This window comes from Peromyscus maniculatus, chromosome 10, assembly GCF_049852395.1.
Source record: "Peromyscus maniculatus bairdii isolate BWxNUB_F1_BW_parent chromosome 10, HU_Pman_BW_mat_3.1, whole genome shotgun sequence".
In the NCBI taxonomy this organism is placed as follows: Eukaryota; Metazoa; Chordata; class Mammalia; order Rodentia; family Cricetidae; genus Peromyscus; species Peromyscus maniculatus.
Window position 1 is genome coordinate 3,006,303 of NC_134861.1, and position 14,223 is coordinate 3,020,525.

At 46.9% G+C, this 14,223-nt stretch overlaps 1 protein-coding gene across 6 annotated transcripts in view; it reads right to left on the reverse strand.

Annotated features, from left to right (window-relative positions):
- Afap1 (actin filament associated protein 1) overlaps window positions 1-14,223 on the reverse strand; it is a 122,443-nt gene that overhangs the window by 92,662 nt on the left and 15,558 nt on the right. For 3 of the 6 annotated variants that reach the window (XM_076545713.1, XM_076545715.1, XM_076545717.1), the window contains exon 2: window positions 4,964-5,072. The exons of the other annotated variants lie outside the window; for them this stretch is intronic. The gene's annotated coding sequence lies outside the window, so the exon portion shown is untranslated. The remainder of the gene's footprint in view (window positions 1-4,963; window positions 5,073-14,223) is intronic. 6 annotated transcript variants of the gene reach the window in all.

Here is a 14,223-nt window from a genome sequence, read left to right on the forward strand (position 1 = left end):
CCAGAGTTCCAACCATGAATCCACGCTTGGGGTTAATCTTCTTATCCATGAAAGGGAGGAAAACACTGCCTGTCTCATAGCTGCAAGGGTCAAATGAAGACACGGACACGTATGAATTCTGTTCAGTAACAGTAAGTTGTCAATACTGGAAAACCCTCACATAGCCTTTCAGCAGTGCCTACTGTGTGCCAAGTTATGGGGTCAGGCCTTGGGGACACAGGAGACCGGAGACTGAGTGAAACAAAAGGGTCCCAGAGCTCAAGGGCCTGCTGTGCCTTAGACATCAGCGAAGAAGGAATTTTAGGTGAGGAGGAGGCTGCTTCAGTAGTAGAGACAACTGGAGCCAGAAGCCTGGGTCCGAGCCCCAGAACTACCACGTGAGGGTTCTGTGACACTAGGGTTGATAACAGTCAACTAAGCATTTGAAAACAGCCAAGCAGAGGGCTTTGAATGTTCCCAACACAAAGAAATGGTACGTCCATGGTGACAGACGAGCTGGTCATGCAGGTCTGAATACTAGACACACGTGCTGCAATGTCACCTTGCTCCACGTGCACCTATAATTACCATGTGTCCATGACAAATAAAATGGAGGGCCTGGTGTGATGGACCATGCCTGTGATCCCAGAACTTGAGAGGTAGAGGCAGGAGGATCAAGGCCAGCCTTAGCTTCTTAGCAAGTTAAGAGGCCAAACTGGACCAGATGACACTCGGTCTCAAAAAGGTCAAAATAAATGAATACACAATTGTTTGCAAAGTGTTCTGTGGCCTTAGACAAGGTGCCTAACTCTGCTGTTCCTCCTGTTTCTTACCTGCAAAACAAGGCTAATCACAGCAGGGTATGGTTCTCACGGCCTAGAGTGACATTAAATCAGTTCAAACATCACAGTGTGGGGCTCGATTGCACCTAAAAAGGCTTCAAAAGCACCGGCAGGTTTGGAATTTTCCAGAATGAAAAGTACAAAGCACTGTCACAGACACTATCTTTTTGACCCTTGGAACACCTCTCCTAAGACAGCACAACGAAGACAGAGGACCTGGAGACCCTGGGACTTACTGGCAGGCAGGGAGTTACTGCCTTTCTCCACACTCCAGCCTCACACCAGTTTTACTCCTAAACATCAGGAGAAATGGCAACCTAGACTCAGAATAATGACCTAGAGCCACGGGCCCACAGAACCCAACCGCTCCGTTCACAGCCCTCAGAGGCCTCTCTCCTGGACTGCCAAGGCAGGAATCCAAGGTGGGAGCCTGGAGCACCATGCTCGGCCACTAGCAGCAGGTCATCTTTTGAGAGATCAGCCCATAAAACTAGTGTCACCCTTTTCAAAAAGACAGTGTGACTTTTATAGAACCATCTACTCCACTTGGAAGGAAGGTCTGAGAAAACCACAGAAGGAAAGCACACTCACACAACAACAAATTAAGTTCATCTCTCAGAGGCTCAAGTCCCAAAGCCCTCTGGGCACACAGCTGCTCTTCTGAGCTGAAACTGAATTGCAAGGGACAAACAGATCGACTAATGGAAAGAGATTTAAAAAATAAAATGTCCCATGTAAAGATTCCTTTAACTGGGTTTTTTGGTACAGATTGACTAATGGAAAGAGATTTAAAAAATAAAATGTCCCATGTAAAGATTCCTTTAACTGGGTTTTTTGGTTGGTTGGTTGGTTGGTTGGTTGGTTGGTTGGTTGGTTGGCTGGCTTGGTTTGGTTTTTCTGGGTCGAATGTCATATCTGACTCACAAGACAGCACATACTGATGACATATACATCTTGGTGGGACAAAGCCAAGCACTACAGCAATGCAAATGACTACAGCGGCCCACACTTCACAAGGGAGGACTGGGTAGGGATGCATCACTCAGGAGCAATCAACCCACAGGAGTCACGACCCCCTTTTGGTCGAATGATCCTTTCACAGGGGTCATGTATCAGATATCCTGCATATCAGGTACTTATATTATGATAGGTAACAGTAGCAAAATTACAGTTCTGAAGTAGTAACAAAATAATTTTATGGTTGGGGTTCACAGCATTAGGAAGGTTGAGAACCACTGGCTTACAGCAATACCTGTTTGGGCTCTAAGAATTTGGGGCCCTAGGAATTTCAGGCCAAATTCCAGTCCTATTCCAAGCTCCACCAGGACCCTAGGCCGGCAGCTTCTGTGAGCCATAGGAAAACCATGTAGAAAGGAGGAGGAGGAGGCCTGTCCTGTCCTTCTCACAGAACTCCTTGGGGCAGGAGATAAGATCTTGGGTTTTTAAAGTCTGTAAGAAATCACCATTGCCATTAATAGCAACAGGGTGAGATGAGATCAGAGCATTTTCCTCCCCAACAAAGGAAAGTAGCATGTAACCATGCACGTAGCCAAGCATGGTGGTCTATAAGAAGCCTGGGTGATGCCAACACCTACCTCCTTCCATTGATTTATCCCTCCAACTGCTCACTCAGAAGTGAGGGGTTCAATGGAAGAGGCATCTTTTCTGATGGTTTTGATGTTATAAGAAGTAGATGGTTATAGCGCATTTTCAGCATGGGGTGCACTTAGAGTTCATCAGAGCCACAGATAAACAAGAGGCACTGAGTCCCTCCCCTGTGGTTGGCAACTGCTTGTCTCGGGACTCTGAGGATGGAAAGGTACAACTGACTGAGCCCAGAAGTCGTGAGCCCCACATTATTCATAAGATAAGGCTGTGTCCTGAGCCAATGGGATGGAAAGTCTGGGGCTAGGGCAAGTCCGGCCTGTGGAGGAAGAGCCAGGACTTGCACCATATCAGCACCCTGGCCATTTTTGCCCTTTTCTCTCAGCTGATGTCTCTTTCTGCAGAATGGTGTACTAAAAATTGCTTCATTTCACGAGTCTCTTAAATTTGTTATTATTTCCCACAATGTCACCCAAACTTAGCACACAGTGAAGCAATTAGATGTTTTCCACCATTAAATGCTTTAGTTAGCCTGTGCACATGCTCTTAGCAAAGGTCAAAGATGTCACATGATGGCATTAAATTTCTTGAGCACAACCCAGAGAAATACAGGGCTGGAATCCTTAAAAAAAAATCTACCAAAAAAAAAAAAAAGACATAGTGACTTCACTTCCGATGCATTGGGTGTAAGCTGCCACAGTGTGCCTCTCCTTTCCAGACCACCCCATTCAACTGCCCTCTTCAGAACACTCCTAACAGACACCAGGAGCCTTAGTGTAACTGCATACCACCAATACCCACCTCCGGCTCACTGAAGATGATCTTGCCCTAACACAGGCTGCCAAGTTCAGGAAGTAAATGCAGAAAACAATTCTCTGGCTACCATGTCCTTTGTCCTCTCCTGAGAGGGACAGACATGAGTCTCAGTCAAAACAAAACAAAAACACACAGATCTGGAGAGATGGCTCAATACTAAAGGGCATTTGCTGCTCTTGTAGAGGACTCAGGTTCAATTCCCAGCACCCACACCAGGAGGCTCACAACCATCTGTAACTCCAGTTCCAGGAGAACTAATAACCCATTCAGGCTTCCAGTGTCTTAGTGAGGATTTCCATTGCTGTGATAAAAACAGTGACCAAAAGCAACATGGGGAGGAAAGGGTTTATTTCAGCTTACATGACCTGATCACAGTCCTTCATGGGGAGAAGTCAGGGCAGGGCAGGCACTCAGGGCAAGAGACAGGAGCTGATGCACAGGTCATGGAGACATGCTGCTTCCTGGCTTGCTCTTTCACCAATAGCCTCTCCTGGGCTCTCTTCACGAACTCCTTCATGAACACGCAACGCCAAGCCTTAGCTGCTTTCCATGACCCCTTCATGCCTTCAAAACCAGTACCACCTGGCTGACTTTTCCACTACCATGGAAAAGTCATGAGGTATAACCTTGGTCCCCAATGGACCATAGCTTCCGTGTGCTGACCCTGAGAAAACACTTGCAAAAGATTTTGCCTCAATGATGCTGGTCTCCTCTTAATCACAGTTGATTCTTTGGCCCCAGCTGACCAGTATAAACTGTCCCAGTAAAGCAGAGGTTTCACTTTAGTGGTTCTTAATTCAAATTCTTACATGAAAGGATGTAAAAGAATCTTCGCTTCCCTCTGAAACTTCACAAGGCAGGCTTCCATTGTCTGCACTGCTCTCAGCATCCTTGTCTTCCAGGTTCCCACGGCAGCCTAGGAAGGTGTAGCATCCAGGGGCTTCCCCAGCTCAATGTCCCCAAGTCCTTCCACAATCCTCCCAAAATATGATCAGATCTGTCACATCAACACCCAACTCCTGGTACTAATTTATGTCTTAGGGTTTCTATTGCTGTTATAAAACACCAAGATCAAAAGCAACTTGTGCAGGAAAAGGTTTATTTCATCTTATAGCTTGTAGTCTATCATCCAGGAAAGTATGTGTACATACATGCAGACAAATATTCATATACATAATATAAACTTTTTTTTAAAAAAATTAAAGAACAAAATGAACCTTACATATCACATACACAACCTCCCCCTCCATGGCTGAGCATACAATGCCTGTGTAATAAAAGGAGCAGCCTGGCTTCAGGACAGAGCCAAACTCAACAGTAAGGCACTGGACTCTGGCTTGGAGCATGTGCACCACTTCTTATGAAGGAGGGTAAGGGCGAGCCCAGGCTATCCCACGCACACCACAGTCATTCAGCAGGTCACAGGGCACCTGTGGAAAGACCCGTGCTTCCCAAACACTGTAACTGGGTACATTTTATCACTGTAGATTTCATTCACAGCATAACTTGAGGCTTTTCTTTAATTCTGGTGGGATATGAAGTCAGATGTGCAGACAGTATATAATATGTGCTGGCCAGTGCTAGGTGCTGGGGCCTCAGCACTGACAAGAACAACAGTCCCTGTTCAAGAAGAGGCGATAGGCTAAGGAGGAATAAAAGGAGAAAGAATCTGATGAGAGCTGATAGGATGAAGGGGGTGGGGCTGGATAAGATGCACCCACCTGTGCTGGGCAGCACTAAAGAACACCATTTGACGGTTGCAAGGAAGGATGTCCCCGAGGTGCCGAGGATGCTGCTGTAAGTCGACTCCCTTGGTTCCAGGATTCATGGCTGTGGTGGTTTAAAGAGGAAGGGCCCCCTTAGGTTCATAGATTTGAATGCTTGGTCATTAGGGAGTGGTGCTAATAGGGACTAGAAGGTGAGGCCTTGTTGGAGGAAGTGTGTCACTGAGGGTGGGCTTTGAAGTTTCAGATGCTCAAGCCAATCCCAGCGTCTCTCTTTCTTCCTGCCACCTGCCCAATCAGATGTAGACTCTCAGTTACCTCTCCAGCACCATGTCTGCCTGTGTGCCACCATGCTTCCCACCATGACGATAATGGACTAAACCTCTGAAACTGTAAACATGCCCCAATTAAATATTTTCCTTTATAAGACTAGCCAGGTGGTGGTGGCATACACCTTTAATCCCAGCACTCAGGATGCAGAGGCAGGCGGATCTGGTCAGCCTGGTCTACAAAGCAAGTTCTAGGACAGGCTCCAAAGCTACACAGAGGAACCCTGTCTCACTCGAATTACCCCCCCCCCAAAAAAAAAGAGTTGTCATGGTCATGGTGTCTCTTCACAGCAATATAACATCAACAAAGACATTAGTCAAGGAGCTCACAGCACAGAGTTCAGGAGAAGAAAGCAAAGCAATGAACCAAACATCATGCTGCCCATTCATGAAGGTTAAAATCATCTTTTAGTAGCAATGGCCCCATTATAAAATCCTTTGGATATATTTGTTTAAAATTCAAGTATTCTAGAGCACAATATTTTAGTAGCAAATCAAGCTACCAGCTAAAATTTAAAATAAAAATACCGTTCAAGAGCTAAGGATGTGTTATCTTTAGCAAGTTTATTTCCTGTGACCTGTTTGGTTTAATCACCAACTTGACACAACCTAGAGTCACCTAGGAAGAAGGAACCTCATTTGATTGCCTCAATCTGATTGGTTTTTTGTCGTGTCTGGGAGAGGCTGTCTTGGTTTATGACAGATATGGGAGGGCCCTGCGCACTGTGGGTAGCACCATCCCTAGGCAGGTGTGTCTGGGCTGTGTAAGAAAGGTAGCTGATTGTGAGCCAGGGAGCGAGCTAGCAGGCAGCATTCCTCCATGCTTCCTGTTCTAGGTTCCTGCCTGAGCTCCTGCCCTGACTTCCCTCAGTGATGGACTTGAACCTGGCAGTGTAAGCCAAACAAACCCTTTTCCTCCTCAGGTTGCTTTTGCTCCTGGTGTTCATCACAGCAACAGAGAGAAAACCAAAACAAATTCTCTATATTTGTGTTGGAAAATGACAAGGGTGTCGGGGATGGCGGGGCCATGACAGCCTCACCGAGTGCTTCCGGGGCTGGCACTGAGTTGAGGGGTTTATACACATCTGCATGAAAAGCCTCGGACAAGCCTGTTGGACAGCAGCAGCCCGTTATCCATTCCATAGATGAAGCAATGAGGTGTAGACAAGCTTAAACCTAAAATGACACGGCATTTGGCGAGGCTGAGGACCAGCGCTTGCTAAGGCAGTACTGTTGTTTATAAACTGTCCCACACAGTGCTGGAGGGACAAGAGCGCAGTAAACATCTGCTGAGCACTTCATACTCAGGGCTATCCTGCACCATTGAAGTGGGATACATGGTGGTCCCACAAAATGAACAACTTTCTCCTCCGTGGAAAGAGGGGGGAGGGGTCAGAACAGAGTGAAGGTCAGCGAGTGTGCTCAGGGAAGATTCCAGCAGAATGGAGTGGCAAGCTGTCCCCACGGTGTCTGCATAATGCTGGCATCACTTGAGGCAAGGCACAGCTGGGGAAAGGCAGTGGCAATGCCTCTACCTGCGACACCAGCTCACCTCAGACCAAGCGTTCTCAGCCTCTGGTGTACACAGGAACCGTCTAGAGACCCTAAAAGCAACAGCTCCCTACACCGCGCAAAGACTCTCCCTCAGCTGGCTTGCCATATAGACAAGTGTGCTTTTCTCAGAAACCCCCAGATGCAGCCAGGGTTACAAGCCCTCATCCCAGGCGCTCACACACTTGGCCCAGCTCAACAAGCTCATTGAGATTCTGAGCACTAGAGAATGGCTCAGACAAGGCAGCTCATGAGTGTTTGCTCTCTTCTTTGGGATAAAGAAACCAGGGTCTTCGATTTATTCCGGTCCAAACCAAACAAACTCGCAGGTGAAGAGAGATTTGGGTGTAGGCTTCTACACAAAATACTTCCTGCTGCTCCCTGCCAGAAGCCTGGGGACTAACTGAGCCTGGGGAATTCTGAGAGGAAATTCGTGTCTGAACCACAGGGAAAGTGCACTGCCTACACACATCCCTAAGCGCAGGGGCGGTTCAGATATACGTGTTAAACAGGGTGGATATGGAGGGCAGAGCAGCACAAAACGAGACAGCTCTGCTCACTCTACTCCCTCAGTGTCGGGCCTGGCTCTGGTCTGAGCCCTGGGGACAGACAAAGGAGGGCACAAAACCGAAATGCTGATGGTACTGTAGCTGCAGAGTCTAACTCAGAACAGGGGGGCTACTGAAGGAATTCCAGCCACCGACCAGGAAGGAAGTGAGGAGTCGCTTTCTCCGTTCTTAGAAGATGGAAAGGGAAGTGGACATGCGTGCGTGCACACACCCCAGCTGAGGGAACATTTAAGGTGTTTCACACCTGCACGTGTTCCACAAATAGCAATGCAAGCCTTCATTTCTTGCAAACCTCGCACCTTCTCCTGCATCACTAATCTTTCTAGAGGCCCTTTGCTGTCAGGGACTGCAGCAGATGAGGCCTGGGCTGGCTAAGACATGTATTAACATAAGAAGAGAGGGCTCTGGTGTCCCCTGGATGCCACCCCACCCCACCCACCCCACCCCCTGGCACCTGTGTGCCCTCCACTTCTCAGCCTCTTGGCTGACCCAGCATTCCCCGGAAAGCTAACAGGCTGGCAGCCCAGTCACTGACTGCTCTGAGGCCACAAAAGCCACAAAGCACTGAGCTGACATGATCCATCTGCCTCTCACGTCTTCTACTTGTCATGCGGGTCACTCTGGGAGCAGACTGGCTGAGGAAGGCTTTGGCAAGTTACCAGAAACTGACTCCTCTCTCCTGTCCTCCTTCCTAGGAGTGCAGACTGCCTGGAGGGCAGGGAGATTGAGAGTGACTTTATCTGCAAGGCACGATGTGCATGCCTGCACCACCCCACTCGAGGCTCCCCACCACACACAGGCTGCACTGTGGGGCAGGTGTCTGAGGTTAGTGCAGCTTGCCGCCAAGACCTAAGTGGGCTGTCTCAGGCTGGACTTCACCCAGGGGGTCACAGGCAAGACCACCTCGTACCTTTCAGGTCTTCAGGCAGTGATGTGCTTTCTTCAAGTTCCAGGAAAGTTGTTTACACAGCTGTATTCCCCATAGATGCGATGCCTTACAGGCTGCAGAGCAGTGTCCCTGTGATCTCGAGGGACACACTGCTTCATTAGCTCCAGTTTCATTGAGAATAAAACCAAGAGGGATGAGAAACGGCTCAGCAGTTAAGAGCACTTCCTGCTCTTGTAGAAGACCCAAATTTGGTTCCCAGCACCCACATGTGACATCTCACAACTGCTTGGAACTTCAGCTCAACACCCTCTTCTTATCTCTGAAGACATTGAACTCACATGCAATACTGCCCCCCCCCTCGACACACACACACACACACATAGTTAAAAATAAAGCAACTTTAAAAGTAAAAACACCAAATTCACAAAAATTCAATGAGTTTTCCAAGAATACCCTCTCTTGTTAGAAGCAAGACATAAAGATCTTTTGACTCTAGAGCCAATACTTTGTGCCACACAATCTCTGTGGGGCTGGGAGTCTTTCCTGACCTTAAAACTGCAAACAGAAATCTCTCACAGCTTCCTCACAGAAAGCAATTTATGAATTTCCAACTGTATTTGGAAAAGTTCATAACTTTCCAAGTTTTCTTCGTGTCTTAGACTGTTCTAATGTAAGGGGGGGGGGAGCTGTGAGGTTTTTGCTGAGGTAGAGAGACAGTGGCATCAGCTGTCACAGCCACATGCATCCCTAAAAAGATGTATTTGAGGAAAGGTAACATGAAGTCCAATCAAACACAGACATGAGAAGGGGGAGAAAAACCAATGCGGCTTCTGGTGAGATGGCTGAGAGGTGAAAAGCTCATACTGTTCTTACAGGGGACCTGAGTTCCGTTCCCAGCATCCATGTCAGGTCACTCACAACCACCTGTAACTCCAGCTCCAGGGCATCTGACAGCTCTGGCCTCCTCAGACAACACCCACATGCACATACACACTTACATGTGCACACGTGCACACACACACACACATGCACGATTGAAACTAAATCATCTTTTTTAAAAAAAAAAAAAAGAGCAACAGAGGTTTGAAAGACAGGAAGATTCAACTCATCTCCCACCCACCACGCACACGGACCACGGTTGTTTTGTTTCACCATTGCCCTTGAATGGCATCCTGATGCTTCCAGCATAAAACTACATGCATATACATGAGCAGGTTTTGAGTGACCATATCTTCTTTTCTCTGAGATAAACAGCCTCAAGTGCAGCTGCCCATTCACACAACTCCCGATTTAGCTTTCTAAGAGACTGTCAACATGTCTCCGGAGGGCCACCCCACTTTCCTTTCCCACCAGCACCTGTGACCCAACTTCACACAGCATTTACCATTACTATTTTTTATTTTAGTGATGTCTAAATGTGGAGGGTTTTGTTATTGTTGTTGTGGGTTTTGTTTTTCTGCAGTTTTGAACCCAGAACTTCACACATATTAGGCAAGGACTCTCCCACTGAGACACATCCCCAGCCCATGATGGTTGTCTTTTGTGTGCTTATTGGTTACCTGCACATCCTCTTTGGTGAACCATCTCTCCATTTCTTGTTTTTATTTTTTTACATTTTCTAGTTGAATGGTTTGTTTCACAGTTGAATTTTGGGGATTCTTTATGTACTAGATACACTAATCCTCTATTCAATATATTATTTGCATCTTTTTCTCCCAGGATATATCTGCCCTTGTATTCTCTTAATAAGCATGTGTATTTATTAGGGTTTAATTTCCCACTTAATCCACAGAAGTCATCACCATGAGCTGCTTCCAGAAGGTTGTGTCTCTGCATTACACACTGTGCAGCTGAATCCTGAGCATTCGGTCAGGTGCTTCACACTCTCTGAAGACAGAGTGGCTTGGTGTCAACATCAAAGAAGAAAAGGTCAGAGAGAGGCAGTGACCAGTATGCAATTCTCTCCTGTCAGGTGTGATGTGCATATTTCACTCCAGCCTGCCTCCAAATGCTGGTACCTCACAGTCAGTCAAGCCCCGCCTGCATGGGTGAAAGAGTCCATTTGGGATCAGGACCTTTCAGATTCCACTCTTCTGTGTTTCATCTACTGTGCTACTTGCTGACCATGGGGCTGGGAAGCTCCTTTAACCACAAGGGTATACTGCCTCATTGCTATCAGGATAAATGCCACTTGCCTCAGGTGGACTGGAAGCCTGGCAGAGAGGACGACAAGGCAGGGTGATCATGTCAGTGTCTTAGAGCAGTCAGTGTCTTAACTGGAGCCACCCAGAAGCTTCCACACTTTCTGTTCAGATAATCAGCAAAGAAGAGCATACAAAACAGCCAAATGGTTGTTTGATTTTAATTCAAGGGGGAAAAAGTGTTTTTTAAAGCATGGGAAGAGATGGTTTGGAAGGAGAGAGAGCAGGTTGAGGGACAACTGCCTTCACAACGCCCGTCCATGACCCCTTGATCAGCAATCACCCAATCCTACCATGGCAGGGCCTCCTCACAACTAACTTCACCTACCTAGGCCACCTCTTTGACAGTGTGCAAAAATCAGCAACACCTTGACATAGGCTATGTGGTTTGGATAGGAGAGCCTCAGACAATTTCCTCCAGGCAACCACAGCACAAAAGTGACCCACGGAGGAGGCTCCAGCTACTGTAAATATTCAGTAGCAAAAACTGATGTCATGCATTTCATACAGGGGCTCCCCCTTGAAGCCTGCAGGGCAAGCAGTGGCCACTAGTAGAGGCAGAGTAAATCCCAATGTTTCAGAAAGACTTCTCGGAGCTGGGGAGCCCCAGGCACTGGTCCGCCTGCACTGACAGGTATCCCAGCCTACTGTCTAGTTATCAGACGTGCATTTTCAAGTCTGTACCTAATGGGTTTTTTTTTTAATTCTCTAAATCTGAAATTCCCTTCCAGAAAAAAAAAAAAATGTTTGCACCCTAGAAGAGAAGATGGGAAACAGCTCATTCAGTAACCATGAAAGCAGGAGGACAGGACACACAGCTCCATCTCCAGCAACAACATAAAGAGCCAGGTGATGGCACACTTAAAATCCCAGCGCACGGTGGTAGAGACAGGCTGATCCTTAGGGCTCGAAGGCCAGACAGACTGGCCAAATCAGTGGGCTCCAAGTTCAATGAGAGACCTGGTCTCCAAAGATAAATTAAAAGGCTTCTAAGAAACACCTGGGGTTGACCTCTGATCTCCATATGTACACACACACACACACACACACACACCTAAATTCACCAGTTATTGACCTATTAGGGCAATATATCCGTTTCACAGCAGCATTCAGGAGGCAAACAAGTTCTGAAATTATAAGACAAACTCAGGTCCTAGTCTAAAACACACTACAAGACCCAGAAAATCATTGTATTCTCTAATTTTCCACCTATAACATGGCAGAGAATAAAATATTTGGTCAAGGGATAGGAAACAGGCAGTCCCACATTCTGAGAATAAAATAGAACCTGATAAAGGGAGTCTGCCCATGCCAATCAAAATTGTGCATGTGTGCATTCTTGGATTCCACCCCTAGGAATTCAATCCACAGACATAGCCATTCATTCATGAGAGCTAGGAACAGCACAGCACAGCCTGTTATTCCAGAAGAATGGGAATGACCTTTCCAGGGATGGTCCAGGGAGACCATGCAACTCTACAGTAACACAATGAATGAACACTCTTCTACGGATGCTCAGCTGAACGTAGCCTCCTGGATGCATTCAAAAGGAAGTGGCAAGGATTCCAGAGCAGCCAAGAAAGGCCTTGAGACTGCTGCTACGCTGTTTAGAGTCAAGGCATTTGACACAAGAGTCAGTGCTGTATCATAACGACAGAATCTAATACTGCCTCACAGGCAGAAGCGCTACACTAGTCAAGCTCACGGGTAAGTGCTGTCCAAAGACGCACAGTTGAAGGCTTAAGGACGCGGCGTGCTCAGAGGCAGCTCTGACTGTGACATTACAGAGCAATGCTGAACGGTGGTAAAGGCATGAACGGTGGTAAAGGATGAAAGGGCAGAAGCAGCACATGCCAGGACAGGGGCACTGAAAAGCACGAGCCACTAAGTGCTTTAGGAAAAGGTTGAAGCTACTGGCTTGATTATGAGTTGATGATGGTGACTAAGAAGCTGAATGCTAACTTGGAGTCTACACCCAGATTATGAGTCTTGAAGCAGGCTTGCAACTCTACCCTGCACCTTAACAGTGGAAAAGACTGAGGGATGCTACATACACACACACACACACACACACACACACACACACACACACACACACACACACCACGTATGACTTAGCTGTAGATCATCAATAGGAAAAGAGAAGACAGGAAGCTGTCTGATGCACAGAGCCTGGTTTCACTCTGCCATCTTTATAGACAAAAGAATGTAAAGCTGTATCTATTTTGGGGGCACTATCAATATTCTAGAACCGTGTCTATATCTGTCTACCAGCTGCCATAACAAAATCTCACACTCTGGGTGGCTGAACAACAGAAATATATTTCTCAGCATCTGGAAGCCTGGATGTATGGGGGCAAAGAATGCTCTCTTGGGTCTCTTCCCATCAGGGAACTGACCTCATCAGAAGCGCCTCCCCATCTCATCTAGCCCTTGATTAGCAGAGCCCCCACCTGCTAGTAACATTGGCTACACTGGCATTAGGGATTCATCATCATTAGCATGGGGGAGAGCACAAGAGCCAGTTCCCTCCTTTCAATACTGCCTAAAATAGTAAAACAAATAAATAAATAATGTACCTGTAAGTGAACAAGACACTGATCCCTTTATTATCTGATGGCATACAGCAGCCAATCAATGATAAATGTCTGATAAGATTTGGAGTCAGAGATAAATGAAATGTCAGCCTGGCAGGGTGGTGCATGCCCACAACACCCCTGCTTGGGAAGTAGAGACAGGAATATCCGGAATAAGGCCAGCTTGGGCTACATTATAAGCTAGAGGTCAACCTGGGTTCTACAGGACCCTGACTCGAACAAAAAAGGAAGTTAGTCACAAACCAACATCACTATCGGCCACACAATTGCCTTCTCATAATTCCACTGTGTCAGAGTGTCTATGTTCTTTTTTAAATTATTTTCTTTTCATTTTTATGTGTATGAGCATTTTACCTGTGTAGTAATTTGAATGAGAAATGTCCCCTGCAATAGTCTTGGGCATTTGAACACCTGGTCCTCAGTTGGTGGCACTGTTTGGGGTCATTAAGTGGAAGAGCCTTGCTGGAGGAAGTATGTCACTGAAAGTGGGTTTTGAGATCTAAAGCCTCATGCCTCTTCCAGTTCACACTCCACTTCACACTTGCAGTTGAAGACGTGACCTGTCAGCCTCCTACTCCAGCCACCATCCCTGCCACTTATTGCCACAGTTCCCTACCATAACGGTTTCTTATCCCTCTGGAACCTTGAGTCCAAACAAACATTGTCGTCTATAACATTGGTTCTCAACCTGTGGGTCATGACCCCTTTGGGTTGAATGCTCCTTTCACAGGGGTCACATATCAGGTATCTTGCCTAATCAGACATTTACATCAGGATTCATAACAGTGGCAAAATTGCAGTTATGAAGCAGAAATGAAAATAATTTTATGGTTGAGGTCACCACAACACGAGGGACTGTATTAAAGGGTCGCAGCATTAGGAAGATTGAGAGCCACTGTTCTATAAGTTGCCTTGTTCGTGGCACTTTATCACAGCAACGAAAAGTACTAAAACTGCTGGCATTGTTTGTCTGTGTGTCATGTTTGTGCCTGGTACTGGCAGGGGCCAGAAGAGGATATTGGGTCCCCTAGAAGCAGAGTTACAGAGGGTTGCAAGCTGTGTCATGTGTGTGCTGGGAACTGAACCCCATCCTCCGCAGGAGCAGCAAGTGCTCTTCACCA